This window comes from Miscanthus floridulus, chromosome 8 (genome assembly GCF_019320115.1).
Source record: "Miscanthus floridulus cultivar M001 chromosome 8, ASM1932011v1, whole genome shotgun sequence".
In the NCBI taxonomy this organism is placed as follows: Eukaryota; Viridiplantae; Streptophyta; class Magnoliopsida; order Poales; family Poaceae; genus Miscanthus; species Miscanthus floridulus.
Genome location: NC_089587.1, coordinates 191529708 through 191548386, shown reverse-complemented (window position 1 = coordinate 191548386; position 18679 = coordinate 191529708).

Here is an 18679-nt window from a genome sequence, read left to right as displayed (position 1 = left end):
GCCTCAAGCGGTTGGTCACTGGCAAGTACCATATAACCAGGACAGGAATTATTCTCTTATTTGCATCGTTGCCTAATGGAGTTTCCTCTAGGGGCTAAGATTCTTGCACCACCTTCTTCCCACCCTTCTTCCTCTTTCCTGTGGAGGCTTCCACCCCAATTTGAAGGTCATTGTTCTTGTATCGACTAGCCCCACACCTAGGACATGTATCTAAAGTCTCGAACGATGTGCCACGCCGAAAAAGGATACAGTGGTTGGGCATGCATGAATTTTTTCAACCCCCAATGTGAGTGGACTTATAACCTTCTTCGCTTGGTATGTGTTGGCGGGAACTGTGTTCGGCCATGGGAACAACCATGACATGAGGCACAACAGATCATCGAAACTGCAGTCCGACTAGCCGTACTTAGCCTTCAGGATGAGTAGCTCAAGCACAAAATGTAGCAGTGTGAAGTATGTCGGACAACCATTCTCAGCATCATACACAGTCTTCTTCGATGCTTTTATCACCCTCTTAAGATTTTCTAGACCTCTCTTGCTCTTTTCTAATATTTCTGGTTTAAAGGCCCCAAGCATTTCATCCAAGTTGTCACCGTCATCTACATCCCCCTCACGTGCTTCGCCATCATTGCTGGCACCACCAGCATCATCACCACCTTGTTGATTGCCAAAGCCACCACCTTGTTGATTGCCATAGTCACGATCCATTTGTTGCTCAAGATCGTTTGTGAATCGGGACAAGTACGCTTGGGTTTCAGCTTCATCAGCTAGATCATCATCGCTATCATCAACAACCACTATTTCACCACGATGAATCCACACTGTGTAGTCCGGAACAAATCCTCTCCTAATCAGATGTTCTTTTATGGTACTCACATCTCGAAATGCAATAAGGTTCTTGCAATCTTTGCAGGGACAAATAATCGTGTCACTATTCTCTTTCAATGTCGTTGCATGCTTCTCTGCGGCTTTGATGAATTAGTCCACCTCATCACGGAAAAGAGCGTCGTGTCTTAACGAACCATACATCCAAGAGTTCTTGTAGTCCATCTTATAGAAACAAAACAACCAAAGAAAGAATATTACTCGAGAATAATTGTATATACCTGAGACACGCAACATGATAGTAGAGGATAGTTAATTAATTGACTATTAATGCATAGATATTTTAAAATATAAATTAATTGGTTCAAATAAACAATTTCAAAGAAAACAATTAGCAATATTTAATATTTCATCCACTACCTTTCATGCAAACTCCATTCCAATTTCATGGTAGAGGATAATTAATTAATGGCCTATTAATCCATAACTAATTAAAAACACACATTATAGAAAGGAATCAAAATAAATATTAAATGATAATTAGTAGCCATGGTAGAGGATATTTTACACATTAGCAACAATTAAAATCTTACACATTCACCTACATGCAAACCCTAGTCACATAAAGAAAAAATTGAAAAAGAAAAAAAAACAAAATCCTAGATCTAGATCTAGATATAGGGTTTCATGACACATGCATCAAACTTCACTAATACTACACTAAAATCAACAAAGATGTACTAACAAAGGGTGCAATCTTACTTCCCTACCTAATTTACCCTAGTATAGTGAAAATTAGGGTCCAATTTCACTCGTAACTAGCTCAAGCTTCATGGAAGAGAGAGAAAACCAAAATTCAAATTACTCACTAACCAACGAATTAAACTTTAAATAAAGAGTTAGAGAAGCATTTCCTTACCTTTTAGAGCCTCTCCACCAAAGGATTTGAGATCAAAACCTCCCCCTTAGTAGAGCAATTTTTAGGAGAAGCTAAAGGCCTCCCAACCTTTTTTTGTAGAAGAGTGTGTCCCGAGGTGGAAGAAGGGGTGGCTGCTATATATTCGTGCGCCATCAGTAGGGGCGGCTGGTGATTCAGCCGCCTCTACAGTCGAACAGCAGGGGCGGCTAGTGGCAGCCGCCCCTACAAATGGGCACTGCAGGGGTGGCTGGTGATTGAGCTGCCCCTACAGATCAGCCTCAACTATAGGGGCGGCTCAGGTTACCAGCCGCCCCTACAGTGCCATCTGTAGGGGCGGCTGGGCTGCTGGGGCCCGAGGACGTCCACTATAGGGGCGCCTCCAGCCCCAGCCGCCCCTACAGTAAAAATGCCCCCGTTCCTACTGTGCGAATCTGGCGTAGTGCAGGGCACCCATCTCGAGGACGATTCTACCATTCTATTCATTCACCATTGTAGTAGGGCTCTTGGAGCTTCTCTTCGGGCAACCCTTCGCCTAGCATAGGTCCTTCCATCTCTTCCACCTTTCTTGCACCCCACCATTGTAAGAACTTTAGAGCATTCAAGTGAGAAACACGCACTCGATCATCTCTAAGACTGAACGTAGGGCTCTGGCCTGAACCAGTATAAACCCTCGTGTCTATTGGATGCTACCATCGTCTTCCTAGAGTAGCGTTGCAATCGTATAAGTTTACTAGTCCGGTTTACAAAACACCAACACAAGTGTTTGTTCCAGATGTTGCATATGTTTCACGCATATGTTGCAAGTGTATCTTTCAAATATTTTTATATGCTTTAGACTTATGCTGGTTTCATGTTGCAAGTGTTTCGTGTTTCAGAGGTATATTCAGAGAGTCATAGGGGTACGACCCGGGCGCTGGGGGAAGGGGCGGCGAGCCGAGGGCAGGCAGATGGGGTGCACGGCGCGCCTGGGGTCATGCAGACGGAGCATGCTCGTCCTCATCCAGTCTCCCAGGTCCCGTCCGCGCGGAGAAAGGAGGGGGTCAAGGTGAAGGAGTGGTGGGCGCAGCTGAGGTGCCCGTGCAGGGCGGGGCGAGGCGGATGGGAACGGGGTATGCATGTGAGGCAAAGCGAGGCGGGCGGGAACGGGGTACGAATGCGAGGCAGGGCGAGGCGGACGGGGGACAGACGTGTGCATGCAGCAGTGATACGGCACAGCGGCAGAAGCGGGCGGGCGGGCTAGGGCAGCAGCATGCGCGGAGCGTCCGGACGCGCTCATCAACTCTGGACATCCGGACGCTAGTAATTCTCTAAAATTAAATCTATTTATGAATTTCTTGACAACCGTTTTGTATATCCTAAATAAAGTCGTAAACGACCATCGTACGTACGGTGCTAATTTGCCTATTTGTGGTGAATACAGCAGTAAATAACCGATGATGCCGGAGTGCCGAACGCGTCGTCCACGGCACCAAATCTAGCGTCCATCTGTTTGTGTTCTGTCGTGTTTCTCAGATCCTCTCTTGTCTCGTGTGGTACACGAACAGCGACCTGTCAAGTGTCGACCTCCTCCTCTCCACGTCTCCACGACTCCACCCCACTTGAATGCGCTCTGACGCGATCGTATCGGCGCAGCCTTTTCCTCTTCCCCTCGCGCTCTCCCTCCTGGCGCAGCGCATCTTTTTTCCGGACGCAGTTATTGACCTGCGCTGCGCAGTGCCACTGTGCGAGTGCCTGTCTTCCTTTCGGGCACGGCAGCAGGAGGGTGCCCGCGTACGTATACGATCGCCCCGCCGTTGGTGCTGCTGCCGAGAGGCCTGGCGAGTGCCGACTGCCGAGGAGAATCGGGAGTCGGGACGCTCGTGCAACCATCGGATCGGGGCTTCCGCTTGCCTTGCTGTTGCTGCCTGGTTGGCCGCTCGGTCGCCCACGTCCTCGCCGCCCCGTCCAGTCAAATCGGCCAGCGCGCATCCGAGTACTACTGCAGCAGCGGCGCACCGGGCGCGCTAGCTTTTTCTCCGTTTCGACGCGGGTGGCAGAGGCAGTGCACATTCACAAGCAATCAATGCTCCCTTGCTGCTGCCTGCTGCAGTGCTACACGGCTGCAATCTCTTCTCCTCGTCGAAACGCACGCTGTTGGGCCTGCTATCCCGTCCTATACAACGCCCTCCTCCCCCGCGGCAGTCGAGTGCATCAGTGCATGCATGGCCTTTGGCGGCCTGATCGCCGATCGGCACTCCACATTCAATGCGTGATGCCCAGAGCCGCATTTATGTCCGTCCCCGTCGTGGGTGGGCTCCTGTCCTGGGTCCTGGTCCTGGCTTGCGCCGGCCGGCTGCCAAACCACGAGCTCTCTTCATTGGACTCATCCCGCTGTTTGTTTGCACTCGAGAAGGTAGGGTGCGAGTAGGGTGTGGCACTAGTACCACGCGCTTTGAGCCCCTGCCCCTTTGGGCTTTCAATGCATTTTTAGACTTCTATAGATTGTGACGTATGCATGGAAGCCATTGTGTATATTTCTAGAGCAAGGTAACAAGGTTGAGTAATGAGATGCTAAATGGCGTGTTTGTTTGGCTGTAGGAGGAAACCGGATTGGACGGACGGACGGCTGCACCCGTGGGTGGCCTTGGCGGCCTCGCGCAGGAATGGGGACATTTCCACCGGCGGCCTAGGGTTACCTCCAGTTTTATTCCTGGGCATTGTCTCTTCTCCTCCTCCATTCCTCTCCGCTCACTTGCTCTCGCACTCCTATGTGCACCCCTCTCCCTTGAGCATCCAACGTTGTGTTGCGGCGGTGTGATCGCTGGTTGCATGGGGCTTCTCCCTCTTCGTATGGATATAGTCATGTGACTAACGAGAGATGAGAGAGCTATTAATAAATGAAGGAATTTGCATCTACTTATGTCCTAATATGTTCAAAGATTAATGGAGTAAACATCAGGGCCGGTTCTATGTTTTCAAAGGCCTTAGGGCGAACTTGACAATGGGCCCTTATGGCTACATATATGTTTAATTATATATGTGCTCATATGCAATTGTATAAAGGTATATATATACAGAGGAGTTAATTGATGAGCAATGACAATATCAGGTTACAATGACTCGAAGAACAAGAAAATGACACTAATATGATTACCTCAAAATTCCGAATAAAATCAAACTCCCATTATGAAAAGAGACTTCTTCGGGCATCCTTGATTATCTTTTAAAATGAACTTTTCACGGCTTGCGCAAGAAGGGAAATTACACTACTACAGATTGATCTCTCACTGTGTCCACTTTTACTGTCGTGGCGATAAAAGCAACGGTGTTATACTTCCACTGCCGGTTGGACCAATAGCGAGGCCTCCCGCGAAAGGAAACTGGCAGTCGAAACTTCTACCACCGACGGGTTAACATAGATGCGGCAGTGGTATTTTCTCGGTTGTATGAAAAGCCGAGCCGATTGGGATACGTGTTATGGTTGCTATCCCTCCACGATTGTTTGGTCTTTTAACGGTGAAGTCAGCGTGAGTTATTTTCCAACTACCCACAACACAGTTGCATGACCATTACTTGCACTTCTCCATCTTCAAGGTTGGCCTATTTAACCAGGGTCTGGATGCACCTCTTGGGCTCAATCCACACACTCTTGAATCCACACACTCATGAGCTACTGTATCTTTCCTCGTCACCAAGAAGTGCTTTGTCTTCATCCTTGCACCTCTCACGGCCTCAGATAAAGCACATCACCGGGTGTTTGGAGATGGCCTTCAAGATTGGGTGCTTTAGATTCCATAACCTTGTTGCTGTCGGCGCGAAAACGTGGTAGCCGCGCCGGGTGGACACGCAGCAAGCTGGACCGATCTGGAGATCTGCCTGGCTTCAACATAGGACCAGTCGATCCTGCGAATTCCCAAGGGCGTGCCAGTCAATTTGACCTGCAATTGATAAGAAGAGAAAGTTTATCAGTAATTTAGGGTGAAACATGCTGGTTTTGTCCATACAGTTCCAAGTGTGCCGCATCGGGAGCAGTCAGTTAGGAAAATCGACTAAATAGCCGATACGAGAAGAAATCGACTGTTAAGGACTGTAACCCTCGCGGGTCATGATTGATTTTATGGTAACGAATACAATGCGCCCAGTTTTAATGATCCTTTTCCTTAAGCTATTAACATGTATGCGTCAAAGATACATCATAGGCAAAATTAGATTAGATCAATACGTGGTATAGAGCCAATGAATCCGGTGAAAAGGAACATGCCATGCAAACAATCGACTGTTTGATATAGACAGATCTACGAACTGTCTAGATCTAATGTATTACCGTCAACAGTGAGGTTCGACCGGATTAATGGAGCTATGATGATGATAGTCTAGAACCAGAAAATCCGTAGAACCGACCATACTTCAACAGGTTCATGAAAGCGTGTCATATCTGTGAAAGCACAGGTGAATAAACTAAAATAGCCAATTCAGGTAGAAAAAGGAATTACAGCATGTAAACAATCAGACTGTTTAATATGGACAGATCTATAAACTTATCAAATCTAACCTGTTATCCTTAACAGTAGGGTTCGACCGGATCGATGGCAGCCATGATAAAGATAACAGATCAAACCTTTAAAGTAAATAGATCAATTCATATTTAATAGAATCATGACGACACACTATAACCGTTAGAGTACTAGCAATCGGCTATTTAGCCGATGCAGGCATAGAAAACAACCAAGGTCACGCCTGATCGAAAGTAAATCTACCAACTAGCGTACTCCGATTTAAAGTGCTAACAGTGGGGATCGACCGGATCGTTACAATCATAATTGAGAGCTATAGACCAGATTCAACTAGCTAGTAAACCTTCTCAAGACCAGACATGCCTTAGCCAGGTACTATGCACGATCAAGATCGAAGTAGAACGGCTAATAAAGCATAATCCGTCGTTTAAAGTAAGAACCATCGCAATGTGACAAAATAAACGATGGACTAAAAGGATGTGAAGCCGATCTAGATCGATCTCAATCGGGCAGGTTGATATTGCTGAGACTAATGACAACAAGAACATCAGTAAGATCGGTAACTTAATGAATCTACCCGAGGGATGTCACCCTTAGGTAGAGCCGATAACTTGACCTTAATCTAATTCGAGCAGTGGAGGTCAAACTTAACCGATGCAGCCGTACTTGAACTAGATAAGGATCGATAACTAACTTATACTAGAGCTCATAAGAGGTTGGCCAGACCGATGCAGCCTTACAAACAAAAGTATAAGCCATGACGGTACTTACAAACAAGCTAGAGGTCGACCGGATCGATGCAGCCCTGTTTGTTGAAGAACTCGTCGAGATCTATAGTACTTCTACTCCTAAGGGTTGGCGTGAAGCTAAAAAAAAGTAATTGGTATTGATTGATTCGATTTTTTCTTACAATAGCCAGGGTCCAATATTTATATCCGGAACCTAAACATGAATCCTACTCAAGTATGACTCATTAAAATCTTTGGTATAAGAGAAAATATTCCTAATTTAAGATAACTTGGACCCTAATCTTTCCCTTTTTGTAGAGTTCGACATGTTTCCCCCCTTGACGCCATCCGTACGTAGTCCGTTGATATTGTCTGCTGATGTCATCTACAAAATAGACAATTTTTGATACCACATCAAAACCGGCTGATATCGATTCATATCTGATCGATCCCTTGATCGTACAATCCTAGAAGCTTCGAGTTCCCGCGTTCTTCTTTTCCCAAATTTTGGTGTAAACACATGCCCCCCAATTTTGGGATAAAAATAATTTTATTCCAAATTTTCTATTTACCTGCTCACCGTGTCGCAACCGTTCATCCCTAAATATACGTGTGACTCCTGATTTCTCGGTCCGAATTTTGTATAATACCTCAACAATATCATTTCCAACTTACTCGGCCCATTTGCTTTCCTCTTCTTTCTCGAGCAAGCCTCAACAACCAAAGCCACCATCGCCAAGATCTTAACCCTAGCAAATCATCTGCTCTGTCAAGCTGTTATTCAAGTAACCTTCCTCAGATTTGGATCCATCCTGGCTGTAATGGCGACCAACGACCATGTCCCTGTGGTATGCTTTCAAGTTTCCCGGCTTCCAAGTATCAGTTGTTACCCTATGTTTCCTTTCTTTTCAAATCTATTTTATCCAGTTTCTATTAGATGAGGAATGAGATTTTAATTCCATCGGCTGTTACTCCCAATGTCTATTATCTTGGGCCTATGGGTGACCTGATCCATCTGATTTTATCAGTCAAGAAATCAACCAAATCTTCTTCAAACAATCTTTAGTAGATTTATCCTCTTAGAACACCAAAACCCCCTTTAGAAACTAGCCCAAAATGCCTAAGGGATGGAGAGATTGGTTTCGCAGAGTGTCAGAAAAAAGGGCAGAGACTGGAAAGTTTACGATTTAAGCCAATGTCTGACACTTTCACTGTCTAGAATGGAGAGAAATGATTCACTCTTAATTGTCGCTTCTTACTTTTGGTCCAACACCTTGAATGCCTTCATATTTGATCACGGCCCGGTGACTATTACTTTGGCCGATGTTTATATGTTGATTGGCCTTAGAATAATAGGACCAATGCAGCCGTATGAATTCTTAGGTGCTCGGTCAAAGAAAACTGGCCAAAATATTGGACTGCACAGGATGGACAACTTATATCCAGAACCACATTGGAAATGAATCAACTATTAGCGAAAGAGAACATGTGGCTTTTCTGAACATGTGGTTAGAAAGATTCATCTTTTACGGGTCATCTTGTGGTCTGACTTTTAATCATAAATACTTGGTAGAGCATCTAGCAACTTGTAATGAAACCCCCTTGGAAAATACCTACTAGGATCTGCTTATCATCTTATGCACCAGGTAGTTGTCTAGTTGCTGAAGAATGAACTAGTGCATACTACTAGTGGCCCTTGGTGGTTGATACAATTATGACTGAACTTGTATATGCATAGGATTGTAAGACCTGATCTTAGAAATCTGAGCTTTCCTTCTTTCAACTTTGCTAAACATTACAAAGGGAAGGAAGGAAGAGTTCGACAGTGCATGAACTATGGTGAAGCTACATCAGCCATAACAATCGCTGTTGATGTAGGCCATCTCTTCAAGAAATTCTATAGAGGATTTGATGCAAACATCTTGACTTGGTTGCCTTAGGATGAAGATGAAGATAATGTACTAGTTCTGTCAGTTAAATTTTGGTTTGAATCAGGCTGTTCAGATGAAATAGCTGCAGCAATCTTTAGTTGCACCATCAAACCTTGTGTACTACCAGCTGAATTTCACCATGGCCGTGGCAAAATGGCTACTGGTTCTTTTCTCCCAGAAAATCTTCCAACTTATGAATTCTACAATCCTTGCTTTGTGGCCCATCAATTCGGCCTTGGTCAGCTGCCTCCTCAACTCTTCTTCAAGAATACACTGAAGCCAAGAGAAGGTATCAGTGAAGTAATGGAAGCTTCCAGAGTCTTTCAACTAGGATCGAATCTTCCCTCCTTTTGCTTGCATGACTAGATAAGAGTCACCTTCTCTTCTAGCCTGTTTGACTCCTGGTGGCAAGAGTGGTATTCCCACCTCTTCTATAGGCCAGTTCATCCTAGCTGCATAGCTCTAGATGAAGATTTTGCTTCCGACAGTGAGGTAACTAGCTAACTCTTTTCCTTCTATGAAGATAATCTACTAAAGTCTTTCTGTCAACTTATCTAACAGAACTCCCTTGTAGGATGCTGAATTCAATCCCCCAACTGTGGACAGAAAAGGGCATGCCAGAGAGTACTATATGCTATGTCTAGACTCAAGACTAGGATCAACTGCACCTACACTAAAAAAGCTAATGAAAACCTAGACTGCTCCTACAATCATAATGTATCAATCTTCAAAACACAAGGTAGCCCAAGGGGTAACCCAGAAAACCACTACTAGGAAAAGACTTCGCAGAACGAGACCATCAACTACTCAGGTAAAATAATTCATCCTCTTCCCAAAATGATATTCAACTTCCAATTCCGATTCTTTTCTCACAGTTATCAACTATTGCGTCCCAATCTGCTCTGGGTGCTGAACTATTGTCCTAGGCATTTAAATCAGCACCAAGCAGACCTTCATCGGCCGATCCTCAAAAGGAGTCGATTCTGGTTGAAACAACTGATGCTTCCAAGACAATAGAAGATGAGAACCCTTCCACTTCACTCCCTAAGGAAATATCCATGCAAGAACAGAATATGAACAGTCCATCAGTAGAAGGCGACCTAATTGACGTTGATACTCAGACTATGAATTCCCCAATCCAGCAAACAATTGATGGTAAGAAAAATCATATATCTATTTTATCCTTTTGCAACAATCATGAATTGAAAATTCTCCCTTGATGTTTGTAGATACCAATGTTGAAAGTTCAGAGCTGATTCAACCAGATACCATTGGTGCATCATCAGCTGTTCCTTCTCCTCAGATAGAAGCTACCCCAGAAAAGGTACTATATCTACTTCACCATTTATCTCATCATTAACTGATCTAATCCTTTTAACAAGATTTCATTTGCTCATATGTAGGAACTTAGTTCTCTAGCTCTGAGCTACTCCTTCAATTTTGAAGAGTACATAGATGAAGGCGAGATCAGTTCATCCACCACCTCTCTCCAAGAGACTTTATCAGAAGAGACCAGAAATCGACTAAGGGACATATTGCCAATGCTCGAGAAAGATATAGCCGATTTGGTCTAAGATGCAGATTCAATGCGAAGAATCTTCTTAGCTATCAGGGATAATTTGTCCCTGGATCTCATTGAACTTTGACTCCTTTATCCATCATCAAAGATCAAGCCCTGAAGGTGAGAAAAGCTTAGAGGAATCTGTCTGATTGTGAAGCTTTGATGGCCAAGAAGTATTCTAATAAACAAGAAGCCAGGGAGCTAGCGCAACTGATTGACAATTTGAAGAATTCCTCTTCCAGAATCGAACCAGAGCTGAATCAGTTGAGAGCTAGGCATGCTGAACTTGATAGAGAACTAGAAAGTGTGAAGGCCACCATTAATTGTCTTGAGTCCAACTTGGTTCAGATCCCCAATGCCATCAAACAGAAGAAACAAGAGATGTTGACCAAGGTCAAAGAAGGCAAAGCCATCCACAGCAACCTTGACAACATTTCTGGTTCAGCAAAAGGAGACAAGCAACAGATTGCAGAGGTTGATGCTATTCGGCTGAAAGCTTTGAAGGCAATCCAGGATGCTTTGAATTTGTGATGTCACTACTTGTAATACATATATCTAGTGTGAAACTAATGAGAACCATATTTCCCGCCGATCTATTGTATTTCTTGTCTCGGCTAAAGAGCCAATTTGAAAATAGCCAATTCCAGACCTCTGACCTTAATCCAATTAAGTCTGAAAACACGGCCTTAAGTAAGAAAAGTCCTCAATCTTCTGTCCTCAGTTATCAACGCCGCATTCTGTTCGGCATTAGAGAGGCAGCGCTTTGCCTTCTATTAATTGTAGTTACTCTTCACACGTCTCGAGATATCTACCATCCTATCTCCGTAGCTATAAATACTAGCCAAGGGCTCTGGCCTCAAACACATCTATACTTGCAACTGCCTCTGTTCTTTGCGCTTCTCCGCCTTCACAAATGTTGTAGCAGTTTCTTCCTCCTCTCAGTAGATCTAACCAAACCCCATGGCTAGCGAGGACAATCAGGGCAAGTGTGTGGCGGAAGAGGTCCCAAAGGAGAACCTGCCAGTGAGCCAGCGTCTCCGTCATATGAGGTTAGATCGACATCCTCTGCTCATGGAAATGGATCTCTCTAACTTGTTTATAGGTTTGTCCTGAATGACAACCTTTGTCCACTTCCTCCTAGGGCCGGCGAGCCCTCCAATGTTGCATCCGATGCCACCTCCACGCCGGACTCGTCGTCGGACTCCACCAATTCTTACAATGGCGATGACGCCTGGCGTTTCCTCCAAGAGTGGAGGGCGACCTAGGACCGTTATTCTAAGGCAACTCGGAAGAACGGTCAGCTTGAGATCCGCCTTGGGGCTTCTCAAGCCACCCTCCTCACCACCGAGGAAGAGGCTAGCATTGCTCAGGTGCGGCTGACTGAGTCTAACACCATGGTGGCAGGTAAGATGAACTCTAAGAAAAACTCTTATTCTAATTTCCACTTTCTTTGCCTTGATATCTTCTTTGTTTCTATGATCGCCAGCCCTAACGGTGCAGTTGGAGAACCTCCAGCTGGCGGCGAATGTGGCTATGATGGTCGTCAATGGTCGGGGCCCCTTTATTAATGCCCGCCTCCATGACATCCTGTCCTATGTCTAGGAGATCACCCTCCATGGCGTCCATCATGGCACATCGGTGGCACTGGCTGCGACACGGGTTCAGACTAGGTACGAGCTCCATACCATGGAGACTAGTTTCCCAATGGGCGATGGCCCCGAGGAGCACGAGGAGTTGATCGAGGACTTCATCGGTGCAGCGGAGGCCATCGTGGACATTACATCCGCTCAGGATGTGATAAAGTATGTCTTTGACTAGTTTGTACTTAGGGCAAACTAATCAATGAATAAAGTCTTCTGTTTTTCTATGATCGTATCTCAGTGTACTTTCTGCAATGTCTTGTGTATACCATAATAGTTTATGTGTTGTTTTTTTGCTCTACAGGCAATACATATCGTATCGGCTTTCCCCCCTTTTGGGGTAATTTTTAGCTAAAGGCGATACCCTTCTGATACTGGCTATTAGAGCCGATGACTGAATAAATCGGCTATCAAGTATTAATCCAAACGCTAGGACAATATTCCTTCAGATATTTTCCATTGATCGCTTCTTGATAGGTTGCACCAGAACTCTTTAGACCAAAGATCATTACAACCCATTCAAATAAGCCAATTGCGCCAGCGCACCTGAAAGCTATCTTCCTTAGCCATTATATTTTGCATTGTCGCCCATAAAAAATAATAACCTTGTGCCCGGATGCTGCATTTACCAACATATTGGCTATCGACATTGGATAACCATCCATGGGTGTAGCCTTGTACAGATCTCTGAAATCGATGCAAACTCTTAACTTCCCATTTTTTTATACATAGGAACAACACTCGATATTCACTCTGCATATCGGCATGGTCAGAAAAATTTTGCTCCTAGTAATCCTTCATTCTCCTTTTTGATATCATCAAGAATATTTTGGTTAAATCTCCTCAGAGCTTGTTTAAATGGCTGACATCTAGGTCTTATTGGTAACCGATGTTCAACAATTGATTGATCTAGACCAAGCATCTCATAATATTCCCAAGCAAAATAATCTTTAAATTCCTTTAATGAATCTATCAAATATTGCTTATACTCAGGATCCAATTTAGCACTTACATACGTCGGTTTAGGCCTATCTCTAAAGCCAATATATATTTCCTTTAATTCATCGGCCGACGTAAAGCCATGTCCTAGTGTACCATCTGTACCATCTATTGGATTGTCCATTAAAACAAACTCTCAGAGTTGATTGCTTGAATCGGCTATTTGCTTTCATCATTGATCTTAATAAAGCCTCCTTTCCATAGCTTGCCAGAAAAACACTCGAAGTCTTCCAGTTCCGAATACATTGGACCAGCTGTTGCTATACTCACAGAATCATCAGCATGAACCAGCTCAACATCATCTCCATGCCACTAAATCAAGCATTGATGCATAGTCGATGGTACACAACAATTTGCATGAATCCAATCGCGACCAAGGAGTAAACTATATGAACCATTTCCATCAATGACAAAGAATATGGTAAGTAAAGTCTTACTTCCAATTGTCAATTCAACGTTTGTTGCCCCCTGGTCTTGGATGCATTACCTCTAAAATCCTTAAGCATCATGCCAGTCTCAATCAAATCTCCTAGCCCCTTGCCAAGCTTGCGAAAAGTAGTATAAGGCATAAGATTAACAGAAGCACCTCCATCCACCAATATTTTGCTCATCGTCTTCCTATCAACGAAACCTTTTACATACAAAGCTTTTAAGTGTCGATGCTTGACTGGCTTATTGAATATAGCTTGTTGTATAACTATCAACTTGGCAACTATCTCCTCATACTCCAATTCATCGAAATCTGAATAGACTTCTTGGTCTGCTGGAGCTCTAAATTCTGACAGCAACAGAAAAGCCATTTGAATATTAGTCGATGGTTGACCCCTATCAACTGTTTGTTTAGCATGCCACACTTGAGGTCTACTAGATGCCTGAGCCTGTTCTAGCTCTCTGTTCCTTAGGTGTTATACCCTTCTTTTTTGGCTTCTTGTCAAACCTCCTAGACACCATTGCCCTCCCTACCAAACATATTCTTCCTCATCACCCTCTTCTTCATAATCAACCCAGTTTTGATCAACAACTTGCTTCCTGAGCCGATCGTGAATACTTCTATTTTTAAGCGCCATTCCATATTATTATGATGATACTCATCTCGAGCATGGATAGACCGGCAGCTGGCTTGAGATTGCCTAAACTCCCAATATTGCTCACTGCACTCTGGGCAATCATTTCTAGTAGGCAATTTCAAACTTTCATTCCAACAATGTCTGAAGAAAGGACAATTTCAATGTGACTCATCTTGCTTTCTTTCATACCTCTCCTCTTCTTGTTGACGCTAGTATTCTTTCTCTTCTAACCAACACTGATAATCCTTTCTCTTCTATCGTTGCCATTTATTCAACAAAATTCGAGATGTGACACGTGGCCCTATCGCCCCGTTCCTTGATGTCTCTCCCTGTTCATATCAGCTCTTCTGTTGGTCACGATGCCGTTTAATCTCTCTATATTCATTAGCAGATATTTGCATCTTTGGATCGATGGTTCCAGTTTCTTTTGCCCTAGTTGATGTTAGGACTTTAGTCTTTCCTTTGAGCAACTTAACATTGACCATATTTTGATCTCTTGCGATAGGATTATCATCAACTTTTATTTTCTGAGGTGTATCAAATTTAAGCTTCCCTTGCTAAATAGCTCCCTGTATATGTTACCGGAAAATTCTGCACTTATTAGTAGAATGAGAAGTAGCATTATGAAACTTGTAGAACTTCTTATTCTTCAACTGATCAGGAGGAAGCATAACATGATTGGCGAGCAATTTGATTTGTCATCTCTCAAGCAAGAAATCAAAGAGATTGTCTGATTTTGTGACGTCGAAATCATAGCTCTCCTCAACTCCTTTTTCCTAAGAATTTGGCACCATTACTGTCATCTTACCCCAATTCCGTTCAGCCATAGGAATATCTTCTTCTTCATCGTCCTCATCGCCATCATTAACTGAATATGGATTATAAGCTTCAACAACTGCAGTATTCTTCTGGAATCGGGTATCTCTGCGCATATTCTAGAATTGGCTATTGAGTGCTGCCACCTATTGAGCCAACTGACCTAAATTGTCAAACTCTTGCCCAAGCAGCTTCTCTCTCCACGTTGACAACATTCTTTGAATGGCCAAAGCAGCTAGCTGATCATTAGTCAGATTCAATGAAAAGCACAAATTCCTGGTTTCTCGGAACCTCTGAAGAAACTCAGCATCCGATTCATTAGCACTTTGTCTTATGGTCGTCAAATCTATGATTTTCTTTTCTTCTGTCCCAGTATAGAAATATGTTTGAAACTTCTTCTCTAGGTCAGTCCAATTGGAAATGGAATTAACTGGCAACGATGAAAACAAAGTAAAGGCTGGTCCTAACAGGGAGAAGGAGAAGAAATGAACTCGATGAGCCTCTTCAATGGATGCTTCGCCCAACTATGTAAGATACTGACTAACATATTCTATTGTACTTGTGCTATCTTGGCCAGTGAACTTAGCAAATTCTGGGTGCCTGTAATTTATAGGAAGAGCAACCAAATCATACCACTCTAGATATGGACGCTTGTACGAAAAGGTCCGCCCTTTTGGTTTCAAACCGAACTGATTCTTTATTATCTCGGTCACTCTGAGCAAAAACTCATCAGCATTTAAATCTATATTTCTCTGCAATTGTTGACCCATCTGCGGATTAAAATTTTGGGTACCTTGATACCCTAGATTTGGAATCATATGAAGGGTATTGTAATATGTTCCATAATAATATCCTTATGGAATCTCTATCTGTTGTGTCCTTTACTGATTTGCTGCTTGAAGTCTCTGGTTGTAAATGTTAGGATATGTATCTCTATGAATCCTTTGAACTGATGGCGCTATTTTTTGAGCCGACGATAGTACTTAGCCTGATGTGCCAAAACTAACCATTTGATTCTGAACTTGCCTCATCAGCTGTTGCACATACTGCACTGATGATCTAGGATTATTTTGTATTTGATTAGTAGTCGTACCTTGAACTTGCTTAGATAAGCTCTGAACTGCCTAGACATCATCATTACCAGTTAGTATTGCCTCTTGATGGCTAGTACCAGCTTGATTAGTCCCCTGAGTCGATGGATGTGGAATGTTGTAACAAGCCGGCCCAACCTGATCAATTGGACATCCATGAAACACCTCTTTCATGGTATTGTGGAATGTGTTCAAAAAAGCTATATTATGGTTCAACATGGCATCATGAACATATTTATTCACAACATCTACAAAGAAACGCCTATCATCAGCTTCGTCTGTATCTGACTGCCCATGCATCAAAACTCTTAATAGTAGATATTTCTAAATAGTTTTATTATCACGTGTCTTGGTGTAGGACAACAAACACTTGTTCTGAAAATTCATCTATAGCTTTATTGATGACATATTTATCCTCATCAGGTAGGTCTTCATAAGGCACCATAAGAATGTCCCTATTGTTGTGAGTTGCCATAACGATTGTGGGGTCCAACCGGGCATGCCAGAATGCGTGTCAATGCGAAAATGTGGTAGCCACACCGGGTGGACATGCAGCAAGCCGAAACGATTTGGAGATCTGTCAGGCTTCAACATAGGACTAGTCGATCCTTCAAATTCCCAAGGGCGTGCCAGTCAATTTGACCTGCAATTGATAAGGAGAGAAAGTTTATTAGTAATTTAGGGTGGAACATGCTGGTTTTTCCCAGATAGTTCCAAGTGTGCCGCTTCGAGAGCAGCCAGACAGGAAAATCCACTAAATAGCCAATATGAGAAGAAATCGACTGTTAAGGACTGTAATGCTCGCAGGTCATGATTGATTTTATGGTAACGAATATAATGTGCCTAGTTTTAATGATCATTTCCCTTAAGCTATTAACATGTATGCGTTAAAGATACATCACTGGCAAAATTAGATTTGATCAATACGTAGTGTAGAGCCAATGAATCTGGTGAAAGGAAACATTCCATGCAAACAATCGACTGTTTGATATAGATAGATCTACGAACTGTCTAGATCTAATCTATTTCCATCAACAGTGAGGTTCGACTGGATCGATGCAGCTATGATGATGATGATAGTCTAGAACCAGAAAATCCATAGAACCAACCATACTTCAATAGGTTCATGAAAGCGTGCCATATCTATGAAAGCACAGGCGAATCGGCTAAAATAGTCGATTTAGGTAGAAAAAGGGATTACAATATGTAAACAATCGACTGTTTAATCTGGATAGATCTATAAACTCATCAAATCTTACCTGTTATCCTTAATAGTGGGGTTCGACCGAATCGATGGCAGCCATGATAAAGATAATAGATCAAACCTTTAAAGTAAATAGATCTATTCACATTTAACAGAATCATGAGGACACACTATAAGCGTTACAGTACTGGCAACCGGCTATTTAACCGATGCAGGCATAGCAAACAACCAGACATGCCTTAGCCGCATACTATGCACGATCAAGATTGAAGTAGAATGGCCAATAAAGCATAATCCGCCGTTTAAAGTAAGAACCATCGCAATGTGACAAAATAAATGATGGACTAAAAGGATGTGAGGCCGATCTAGATCGATCTCAATTGGACAGGTTGATATTACTGAAACTAATGACAATAAGAACATCAACAAGATTGGTAACTTAATGAATATACCCGAGGGATGCCACCCTTAGGTAGAGCCGATAACTTGACCTTAATCTAATTCGAGCGGTGGAGGTCGAACTTAACCGATGCAGCCGTACTTGAACTAGATCAGGATCGATAACTAACTTATACTAGAGCTCGTAAGAGGTCAGCCAAACCGATACAACCTTACAAACAAAAGTATAAGCCATGATGGTAGTTACAGAAAAGCCAGAGGTCGACTGGATCGAGGCAGTTCTGCTTGTTGAAGAACTCGCCGAGATCTACAATACTCCTACTCCTAAGGGTTGGCATGAAGCCAAAAAAAGTAATTGGTATTGATTGATTCGATTTTTTCTTACAATAGTCGGGGTCCAATATTTATACCCAGAACCTAAACATGAATCCTACTCAAGTACGACTCATTACAATCTTCGGTATAAGAGAAAATATTCCTAACTTAAGATAACTTGGACCCTAATCTTTCCATTTTTGTAGAGTCCGACATGTTTCCCCCCTCGACGCCATCCGTACATAGTCTGTTGATATTGTCTGCTGACGTCATCTATAAAATAGCCGATTTCTGATACCGCATCAAAACCGACTGATATCGATTCACATCTGATCGATCCCTTGATGATACAATCCTGGAAGCTTTGAGTTCCCGCGTACTTCTTTTCCAAAATTTTGGTGTAAATAGTTGCCCTTAGCATCGAGATGCAGATCTACATCCCCTCGACGGTAAGAGGTAGCAAGATTATGGAATATAAAGAACCTCACTGAGATGCAGGTGCAAATTTTGTGAGGTGCTCCTTCTCCATCCTTGGCGAGGTGCTGCTGCTGAACAGGAGCTTGACCTAGATGATTGCAGATCTTCTTGCAGATCTTGTGTTAATAGAAGATGTGTAATCATCTGGTTCTCTCCTATTTAGGGGCTTTATACTTGATTGGGGTGCTTCAAGTTTGTGAGGTGCTCGTTCTTC